Source organism: Ahaetulla prasina, chromosome 6 (assembly GCF_028640845.1).
Source record: "Ahaetulla prasina isolate Xishuangbanna chromosome 6, ASM2864084v1, whole genome shotgun sequence".
In the NCBI taxonomy this organism is placed as follows: Eukaryota; Metazoa; Chordata; class Lepidosauria; order Squamata; family Colubridae; genus Ahaetulla; species Ahaetulla prasina.
In genome coordinates this window covers 110,805,997-110,816,701 of record NC_080544.1, presented here as the reverse complement: position 1 = coordinate 110,816,701, position 10,705 = coordinate 110,805,997, and positions in this window count along the sequence as shown.

Sequence of the window (10,705 nt, the reverse complement as noted above, 5' to 3'; positions counted from 1 at the left end):
TATAGAGATATAGAAGTACATGAGATAGATAGATAGATAGATAGATAGATAGATAGATAGATGACAGTAATGATAGCTTGATAGCTAGATAGATAATAGAGACAGACAGACAGACAGACAGACAGACATGATATAGAGATATAGAGGTACATGAGATAGATAGATAGATAGATGACAGTAATGATAGCTTGATAGCTAGATAGATAATAGAGATAGATAGACATAGTGATATATAGAGAGAGGTATATGAGATAGATAGATAGATACTAGTAGATAGATGGTAGATATAAGATAGATAGATGCATAGATGATAGAATAGATAGATAGATATGATAGTGAGATAGAGAGAGATGATAGATAGATAGATAGATAGATAGATAGATAGATAGATAGATAGATAGATAGATAGATAGATAGGTGATACCCTATCACTGTGATAGGTAGGTAGGTAGTAGATAGATAGAAATAGATATAGAATAGAAACAGATATAGATAAGATATAGAAATAGATATATATATATATATATATATATATATATAGAATAGAATAGAATAGAATAGAATAGAATTTTAGTGGCCAAGTGTGATTGGACACACAAGGAATTTGTCTTGGTGCATATGCTCAGTGTACATAAAAGAAAAGATACGTTCATCAAGGTACAACATTTATAACACAATTGATGATCAATATATCAATATAAATCATAAGGATTGCCAGCAACAAGTTATAGTCATACAGTCATAAGTGGAAAGAGATTGGTGATGGGAACTATGAAACGATTAATAGTAGTGCAGATTCAGTAAATAGTCTGACAGTGTTGAGGGAATTATTTGTTTAGCAGAGTGATGGCCTTCGGGAAAAAACTGTTCTTGTGTCTAGTTGTTCTGGTGTGCAGTGCTCTGTAGCGTCGTTTTGAGGGTAGGAGTTGAAATATAGAATATAGTATAGTATATTGTATAAATATAGTATAGAAATATTGTATAAATATAGTATAGAAATAGATAAATAGATTTAGATATATAGAAATAGATATATAGATATATAGGAATAGGAATAGAAGAGTTGGAAGGGATCTTGGAGGTTTTCTAGTCCAACCTCCTGCTCCAGCAGGAAACCTTGTACAATTTGAGACCAGTGGCTGTCCAATCTTAAAAACCCCCAATGATGAAGCACCTATAACTTCCGAAGACAAACTATTTCACGGGTTAATTGCTCTACTAGGAAGTTTCTCCTTCATTCCAGATTTCTTCTAGATCTTTTTTTTCCCCAGATTCCAGATCTGCAACCACATCATGTCTCTTGCGAAGGGGTGAAATTAAGCAGGGGTCTCATTTGGCGGACTGCAAGCGTAGCTGCTATCCATCTGGATGACAGAAAGGCAGCCTTGTGACTTCACTGGAATTAAAAAAAAACCCGGGTCAACATATTTTTACATGAGAAGCCATGAATTATGGTTCTTAATTTCAAACTTGGGGCCAGAGCGTGAATCACCGAAGTGGTCCGGTTCCCATCCAGCTTGGGAGGAGATGACTCTCTGGCACCTGAAGGCAGAACAAGAAGCAATGCATGGAGCGAAACAATCTGGAATTAAGGAGGAATTGCCTAACAGTGAGAGCAATTAACCGGTGGAACCGCTTGCCACTAGAAGTTGTGGGTGCTCCAAAACTGGAGGTTTTTAAAGAAGAGACTGGACAGACATTTGTCTGAAGTGGTCTCAGGTTTCCTGCTTGAGCAGGGGTTTGGACTAGAACAGGGGTCTCCAACCTTGGCAACTTTAAGCCTGGTGGACTTCAACTCCCAGAATGCCCCAGCCAGCTTTGCTGGCTGGGGCATTCTGGGAGTTGAAGTCCGCCAGGCTTAAAGTTGCCAAGGTTGGAGACCCCTGGACTAGAAGACCTTCAAGTCCCTTCCAACTGTGTCATTCTATGATTCTGAGATAAATAAGATACAAGACAGACAGAAGGATGGATGGATGGATGGATGGATGGATGGATGGATGGATGGATGGATGGATGGAAGGAAGGAAGGAAGGAAAAGCTTGCTTTCAGAAGTTGTGGACAACCATTACTAGAAGTCAAGTTTGACTTTCTTTCTACAAGAATAATGAAGAATAATTCAGCATGCAGGCTGGGGGGATTCTGGGAGTTGAAGTCCACCCCCTAAGGAGAATTTTCCTGACATGAAAACAATTAGTCAGTGGAACTACTTGCCTCCTGAAGTTGTGAATGTAACAACACTGGAAGTTGTTAAGACAAGATTGGGCAGTCCATTTGTCTGAACTAGGGTCTCCTGCCTGAGCAGGGGGTTGGACTAGAAGATCTCCAAGGTCCCTTCCAAGTCTGTTATTCTGCATCATAACTTGTCCAGAGCATTTCCCTTTGGAGTCACACATTCTGCATGCCCTTAGTAAGGTAAATGATTTTGCGGTGGGATGATGGACAGATAACTCACCTTCACAAGGAACCAACAACCAACAATTTAAATTTAAATTTAATTTAAAGCAACCAACAGATTTAAACTTAATGTTAACCGCTTTAATCTAGATTGCAGAAAATATGACTTCTGTAACAGAATCATCAGTGCTTGGAATACTTTACCTGACTCTGTGGTCTCTTCTCATAATCCTAAAAGCTTTAACCAAAAACTTTCTACTATTGACCTCACCCCATTCCTATGAGGACCATAAGGGGCGTGCATAAGCGCACAAACGTGCCTACCGTTCCTGTCCTTTGGTTTTCTTTTCTTTTCTTCTTCCTATATATATATTGATGCTTATACCTCCTAATATTTACTCATATATATGTTTATATACTATATAATCCTTTTTATATGATGTTGTGACAAAAATAAATAAATAAAATAAATAAAATAAATAAAGATAAGCAAGAAAGTGGGAAATGATGATTACCACCTCTTCTGCCAGAGACAAGCAACTGTCAGGGAACCGTCTGCAGGAGCATTTCTTTTTTTTTTATTGAAAAAGTTTTAACAAACAAAAACATTTTTCCCTTCCCCCTCCCCCGCAAAACCCCTTCATCCCTCCTTCACCCCCGGCTTCCCGGGTCAATCACAAGGTATTGTTATACATAAACCAAACAGAGAGTAAAATTTTCCCTTCTAATCCAATTAACCTCATCCAAATCTTTTCATTTCCTAACCCCCCCATTATATAAAATAATACATCCTAATTATTCAAAGGCAATCTGATATCTCTTAATCTGATATCTGTTTTGTAAATAATCAATCCATTTTTTCCATTCAGTTAAATATCTTTCCTGCGTATTGTCTTTCAAAAAGGCTGAGATTTTAGCCATCTCAGCCAATTTAGTAACTTTCAATATCCATTCTTCTATTGTAGGTAACTCTTTTTTCTTCCAATATTGTCCAATCAACAGCCTTGCTGCTGTAATTAAGTTCAAAATCAATGCAGGAGCATTTCTTAAGTGTGGACATTTTAAGACGGGTGGACTACAGCACCCAGAATTCCCCAGGCAGCATACTGGCTAGGGAATTCTGAGAGTTATTTATTTTATTTATTTATTTTTATTTATTTAATCAAATTTTTATACTGCCCTATCTCCCGAAGGACTCAGGGCGGTTTACAGCCCGATAAAAATACAAATATAATACAAGATAAAACACTAAATTAAAAAACTTATTTAAATAGGCCAAAATTTAAAATTACAATTAAAATGGTAAAAACCCCATTAAAATTAAATTTAAAATTAAAATTCTAATCCAGTCCTGCACAGATAAATAGATGTGAAGTCCACACATCTTTAAAGCTGCTTGGAGAATCCTGGGAATCGTAAACCTTGCTAAGGAATTGTGGGAGTTGAAGTCCGCCACACTTTTTAAAGCCGGCTGGGGAATTCTGGGAGTTGGAAGTCCAAACATTATGAAAATGTCTAATATTGAAATAAACTGTGTTGGAGGCTGGAAATAACCACAATGCTTTATTTATGAATCTTTCCCGGCAAAGAAACCCCCCCCCAAAAAAACCCCCACAATAATGGGAGGCGTTTCATCATCAAGATCCAGGAATGAGCCATTCTTCTCTTTTTGTATATTTTTAAACGACGTTGAAAAATGAAATAAAAGATGGCGGCTGATCCTTTTGAAACAGATGAAGGCCGCAGGCCAAACTTTTGGCTTGACGTGGCCGCCACGGTTTTAATAATAATAATAATAATAATAATATTTTAATTTGTATACCGCCCTTCTCCCGAAGGACTCAGGGCGGTGAACAGGCAGATAAAATATACATACACACAATAATTAAAAACATCCCTTAAAAAACTAATTTAAATGCCCAAAATATTAAAAAACGTACTTCCCCGTAAAATCACAGAATTTTAAAAACCCATCCAATAAAAATAAGAATCAGGCTAGTCCAGCCATACGGAATAAATAAGTTTTAAGTTCGCGGCGAAAGGTCCTAAGGTCAGGTAATTGTCGAAGTCCGAGGGGAAGTTCGTTCCACAGGGTGAGCCCCACAGAGAAGGCCCTCCTGGGGCCGCCAGTCGACACTGTTTGGCTGACGGCACCCTGAGGAGTCCCTCTCTGTGGGAGCGTACCGGACGATGGGAGATAGAAGCCGGCAGTAGACGGTCCCGTAGATAGCCCGGTCCTAAGCCATGGAGCGCTTTAAAGGTGGTAACCAATACCTTGAAGCGCACCCGGAAAACAACAGGTAGCCAGTGCAGTCTGCGCAGGATAGGTGTTATATGGGAGCTCCGAGACGCTCCCTCAATAACCCGCGCAGCCGCGTTCTGAACTAGCTGAAGTCTCCGGGTGCTCTTCAAGGGGAGCCCCATGTAGAGAGCATTGCAGTAGTCCAGGCGAGAGGACTACTACGAGAGGACTTTAAATACGGCTACAAGGATAAATGCCAAATTGGGTACCTCAAAGTACAGCAACTCGTTTAGGGACCGTTCAAAGTCACAGCGGCAACTGAAAAATGCAACGTACGACCGTTTTTCACGGTTATGACTTTGGTACCCTGGCCAGGATCATGTGATCAAAATTCAGACCCTTAGCAACTGACTCATCCTTACGACGGTTGCAGTGTCCATGGGGGTCTCGTGATCCCCTTTCGCGACCTTCTGACAAGTCAAGGGGGAAGCCAGATTCACTTAACAACCGGGTGACCGACTTATCAACTGCAGTGATTCACTTAATGACCGTGGCAAGAAAGGCTGTAACATGGGGCAAAACTCACTTAACAAATGTCTCGCTTAGCAACAGAAATTGTGGGCCCCGTTGTGGTCGTACGTCGAGGACTACCTATACTTAACTAAGCACCAGCAGGATTGGAGGGGGAAATGAGATTTAATTTGGATAAAATGGTTCATCCTGCAATTTCCAGATTTATTCCAAGAATAAAACAAAATACAGGTAGTCCTCAACTTACAACCATTCGTTTAGTGACCGTTCAAAGTTACAACCGCACTGAAAAAAAGGGACTTACGACCGGTTTTTCGCATTTACGACCGTTGCACCATCAAAATTTGGGTGCTTGGCAACCAGCCTATATTTATGACGGTCGCAAACGTGTGATCGCCATTGATGACCTTCTCCGCCGGCTTCAACGGCGGACGCCGGCTTCACTTAATGACGGCACGATTCACTTAGCAGTGATTCGTTTACGAAATGATGTCCAGAAAAGGCCGTGAAATAAGGCAGAACTCACTTTAATGACTGCTTTGCTCTGCAACAGAGATTTCGGGCTCAGTCGTGGTCATAAGTCGAGGACTTCCTGTATGAAAAGGCAGGCAAGGTGATGGAAAGCAAAATGGGAAAAAAATGGTTTATGTGTGCCTGCCTGTGTGAAATCCCGGGTGCTACTAAATGAAAACGTCCTTCTTTAATTAAGATAAATTTCATGGAGATTACTTGAGCCCAACTGCATTGAAATCACCTTGAGGCTATCTGAAAAACACCAGAGGCGCTAGATAATAAAATGTACTTTATTAGTTTTATTTATTGCCCGGCTAGCAATTGTAAATCAACCAAGCCAAGGTGAAGGAAAGCAAGACAAATATTTGTATTTTCTTTTGGTGTTTGGGAATGGGTGGAAATTGCAAAGGGAACACCTGAGAAATACAGCAGGTCCTCAACTGGCGACCACAATTGAGCCCCAAATATTGAGATAGATGTTAAGTAGATTAGATTTAGATTAGATTTATTAGATTTTTATACCGCCCTTCTCCGGAAGGACTCAGGGCGGTTTACAGCCAATAAAAAACACATATAACAAAAGTTTAAAAAACCGTCTAAAAAACTAATTCAATATGTGGCATAAGATTTAAAAAGAAATAAAACCCCATTTAAAAATTTAAAGTCATGTTAAAACTAGCCCTGCACGATGGAATAAAAGAGTCTTCAGCTCGCGGCGGAAGGTCCGGAGATCGGGGAGTTGACGAAGTCCTGGGGGAAGTTCGTTCCAGAGGGCAGGAGCCCCCACGGAGAAGGCCCTCCCCCTGGGGGTCGCCAGCCGGCACTGCTTAACCGACGGCACCCTGAGGAGGCCCTCCCTGTGGGAGCGCACAGGTCGATGGGAGGCTACCGGTGGTAGTAGGCGGTCCCGTAGATACACCGGTCCTCTCTAAAGGTGGTAACCAGTACCTTGAATTGCACCCGAAAGACCACCGGAAGCCAGTGCAGACCGCGCAGGAGAGGTGTCACATGGGAGCTACGAGGTGCTCCCTCTATCACCCGCGCAGCCGCATTCTGGACCAGTTGGAGCTTCCGGGTGCTCTTCAAAGGGAGCCCCATGTAGAGAGCGTTGCAGTAGTCTAGGCGGGACATAATGAGGACAGTAGATTTTTTGCCCCATTTTACGACATTTCTTGCCACCGTTGTTAAGCGAGTCACAGCAGTTGTTCAGTAAAGGTAGTCCTTGACGTATGACCACAGCTGAGCCCGAATTTTGTGTTTTTTTTGCTGTGAGACATTTTTTCAGGGAATTTGCTCCATTCTACGACCCTTCTTGCCACGGTTGTTAAGAGAATCACGGCAGTTGTTCAATTAAGAACACGGTTGTTAAATGAATCTGGCTTTGCTTGCCTAAAGGCCGCAAAAGGAGATCACCCGACCCCAGGACACGGCAACGGTCATAAATGTGAGTCGGTGGCCAAGCATTTGAATTTTAATCACGTGACCACGGGGGATGCTATAGCGGTCGTAAGCATGAAAAAACGATCATAGGTCACTTTTTCGAGTGCCGTTGTCACATCAAACGGTCACTGAATGAACTGTTGTAAGTCAAGGACTACCTGTAATACGGTTGTTAAGTGAATCTGGCTTCCCCGTGGACTTTGCTTGTCCGATGGTCGCGTAAGGGGAACACGTGACCCCAGGACGCAGCAACCGTCATAAATATGAATCAGTTGCCAAGTGTCCGAATTTTGATCACATGACCACGGGGATGCTGCAAAGGTCGTAAATGTGAAAACGGTCCAAGTCGTTTATGTCTTAACCGTCACTAAACGATCTGTTGTAAGTTGAGGACTGCTCGTAAAGATAGAACAACTCGATTTTCACCGGGAAAGTAATTTATTCTTTTTGCCGGGGGTCTCCAACCTTGACAACTTTAAGACTTCTGGACTTCAACTCCCAGAATTCCTCAGGCAGACGTGTCTGTTTCTCTTACCTGCCAAAGTGGAGAGATTGCAGAGGAAGGGATTACAAGAGACTAAGCAAAGCTGGCTGGGGAATTCTGGGAGTTGAAGTCCACAAGCCTTAAAAGTTGCCAAGGTTGGAGACCCCTGCTTTATGCCACGGCAGCCATCTTCTCTGACCCTGGAATCGTAAGCAAAAATGTCCCTTCAGCATGTTCACACGTCGCCTTTCATCCAGCTAAGGGTCGATCGGTTGCATTCACACAATCTGCTGTGCTTGGGTTAGGTTAAAGCTGGATCCCCATTGTTACTCGCTACTGTATGAACTTGGGTTTGTCGCGGACGGTCCTATCTATGGGGCGAATATAGGAAACGGCTTTTCCCACCAGAAGTTGTGGGGGCTCCATCGTTGGAGGTTTTTTAAGAAGAAACTGGACAGCCCTTTGTCCAGTGGTGGGATTCAAATAATTAAACAACCGGTTCTCTGCCCTAATGACCAGCTGGGTGGGCGTGGCCATAATGGGTGTGGCCAGGGTGTGTGGCAGGTGACACTCGGCCTCCTGCACCCCCCCACCCCCACCCGGGAGCAAAAACGGGCTGCAGGAGGCATGCACCACCCCCTTGTGCCCCATTTTAATATAATATAACAACAGAGTTGGAAGGGACCTTGGAGGCCTTCTAGTCCAACCCCCTGCCCAGGCAGGAAACCCTACACCATCTCAGTCAGATGGTTATCCAACATTTTCTTAAACATTTCCAGTGTTGGAGCATTCACAACTTCTGCAGGCAAGTCGTTCCACTTATTAATTGTTCTAACTGTCAGGAAATTTCTCCTTAGTTCTAAGTTGCTTCTTTCCTTGATCAGTTTCCACCCATTGCTTCTTGTTCTACCCTCAGGTGCTTTGGAGAACAGCCTGACTCCCTCTTCTTTGTGGCAGCCCCTGAGATATTGGAACACTGCTATCATGTCTCCCCTAGTCCTTCTTTTCATTAAACTAGATATACCCAGTTCCTGCAACCGTTCTTCATATGTTTTAGCCTCCAGTCCCCTAATCATCTTTGTTGCTCTTCTCTGCACTCTTTCTAGAGTCTCAACATCTTTTTTACATCGTGGCGACCAAAACTGGATGCAATATTCCAAGTGTGGCCTTACCAAGGCATTATAAAGTGGTATTAACACTTCACGTGATCTTGATTCTATCCCTCTGTTTATGCAGCCCAGAACTGTGTTGGCTTTTTTAACAGCTGCTGCACACGGCTGGCTCATATCTAAATGGTTGTCCACTAGGACTCCAAGATCCCTCTCACAGGTACTACTATTGAGCAAGGTACCACATATCTGGTACCTGTGCATTTTGGGTTTTTTAGCCTAAATGTAGAACCTTACTTTTTTCACTGTTGAATTTCATTTTGTTAGATAGCACCCAATGTTCAAGTCTGTCAAGATCTTTCTGTAACTTGAGCCTATCTTCTGGAGTGTTGGCTATTCCTGCCAGCTTGGTGTCATCTGCAAATTTGATGAGTTCCCCATCTATCCCCTCGTCCAAGTCATTGATGAAGATGTTGAAGAGTCCTGGGCCTAAAACAGAGCCTTGGGGTACTCCACTGCATACTTCCCTCCATGTGGATGTAGTTCCGTTGAGGACTACACGTTGAGTGCGGTTGGTCAGCCAGTTACGAATCCATCTGGTGGTGGTGCTGTCTAACCCACATTTTTCTACTTTATCTAGTAGTAGTAGTTTTGGGCCTAGGGGGCCTCTCTGCACTTGCCTGGGAGCCAAAATGGGGCACGTGGAGACTCCTGGAAGGGGCAGGATGGGGCAGGGCGGAACCAGCCAGCTAACTACTGGTTTGGCCGAACTGGCTGAATCTCACCAATGCCTTTCTCTGGAATGGTATAGGGCAGGGGTCTGCAAACTTGAGTCCTCCAGATCAGGGGGCTCCAACCTTGGCAACTTTAAGACTTGTGGACTTCAACTCCCAGAATTCCTCAGCCAGCAAAGCTGTTCTATAATGTCTCTTCAAAGCTGGCTGAGGAACTCTGGGAGTTGAAGTCCACAAGTCTTAAAGGAGCCAAGTTTGCAGACCCCTGATATAGGGTCTCCTGCTTGTCCAGGGGGTTGGACTAGAAGACCTCCAAGGTCCCTTCCAGCTCTGTTAATCTGTACAGGTAGGCCACGACTTATGACGTTTTAAATTTTTATTAAGCTATAAGCTATTATAAAATGCAAAAGCAAATAAGAGGATGGCGAGGGGGAAGGGAAAAGGGGAAAGAAAAGGGAGGGAGGATAGGGAAAGAAAAAGAAATGTTGACTTCCGAGTCTCTTCGTTACAGTAGAATAAGGCATTGACAACAAATCACAACTTTTTGTTTGACCATAATAGTCTGAACCAGCCATTTCTATAGAAGCCTATCAATCTAATCGGTAAAACCCAAAATCAGAGTTACGTTACTTTCCGCACCAAGCACAAAGTTCAGAAGCGGTTTCCATGTGGAAACAAAAGTACTTATGTTCTTTTCTTTAAGCAAAGTAGTCAATTTTTTGTGCATTTCGAGCCAACTCCATCAGCTTCTGCAACCACTCTTCCATAGTAGGAATCGAAGGTAGTCCTCGATTTATGACCACAATTATTGTAATGCTCCCTACATGGGGCTCCCCTTGAAGTGCACTCGGAGGCTTCAGTTAGTCCAGAATGCAGCTGCGCGGGTGATAGAGGGAGCTACGCGTAGCTCCCATGTAACACCGCTCCTGCGCAGACTGCACTGGCTGCCTGTGGCCTTTCGAGTGCGCTTTAAGGTGTTGGTGACGACCTTTAAAGCGCTCCATGGCTTAGGACCTGGGTACTTACGGGACCGCCTGCTGTTACCACACGCCTCCCACCGACCCGTACGCTCCCATAGAGAGGGACTTCTCAGGGTGCCGTCCGCCAAACAATGTCGGCTGGCGGCCCCCAGGGGAAGGGCCTTCTCTGTGGGGCTCCACACTCTGGAACGAGCTTCCCGGGTTTACGTCAAATCCTGACCTTCGGACATTTCATGAACTGAAGACCCATCTTTTTATTTGCGCGGGGCTGGCTTAAA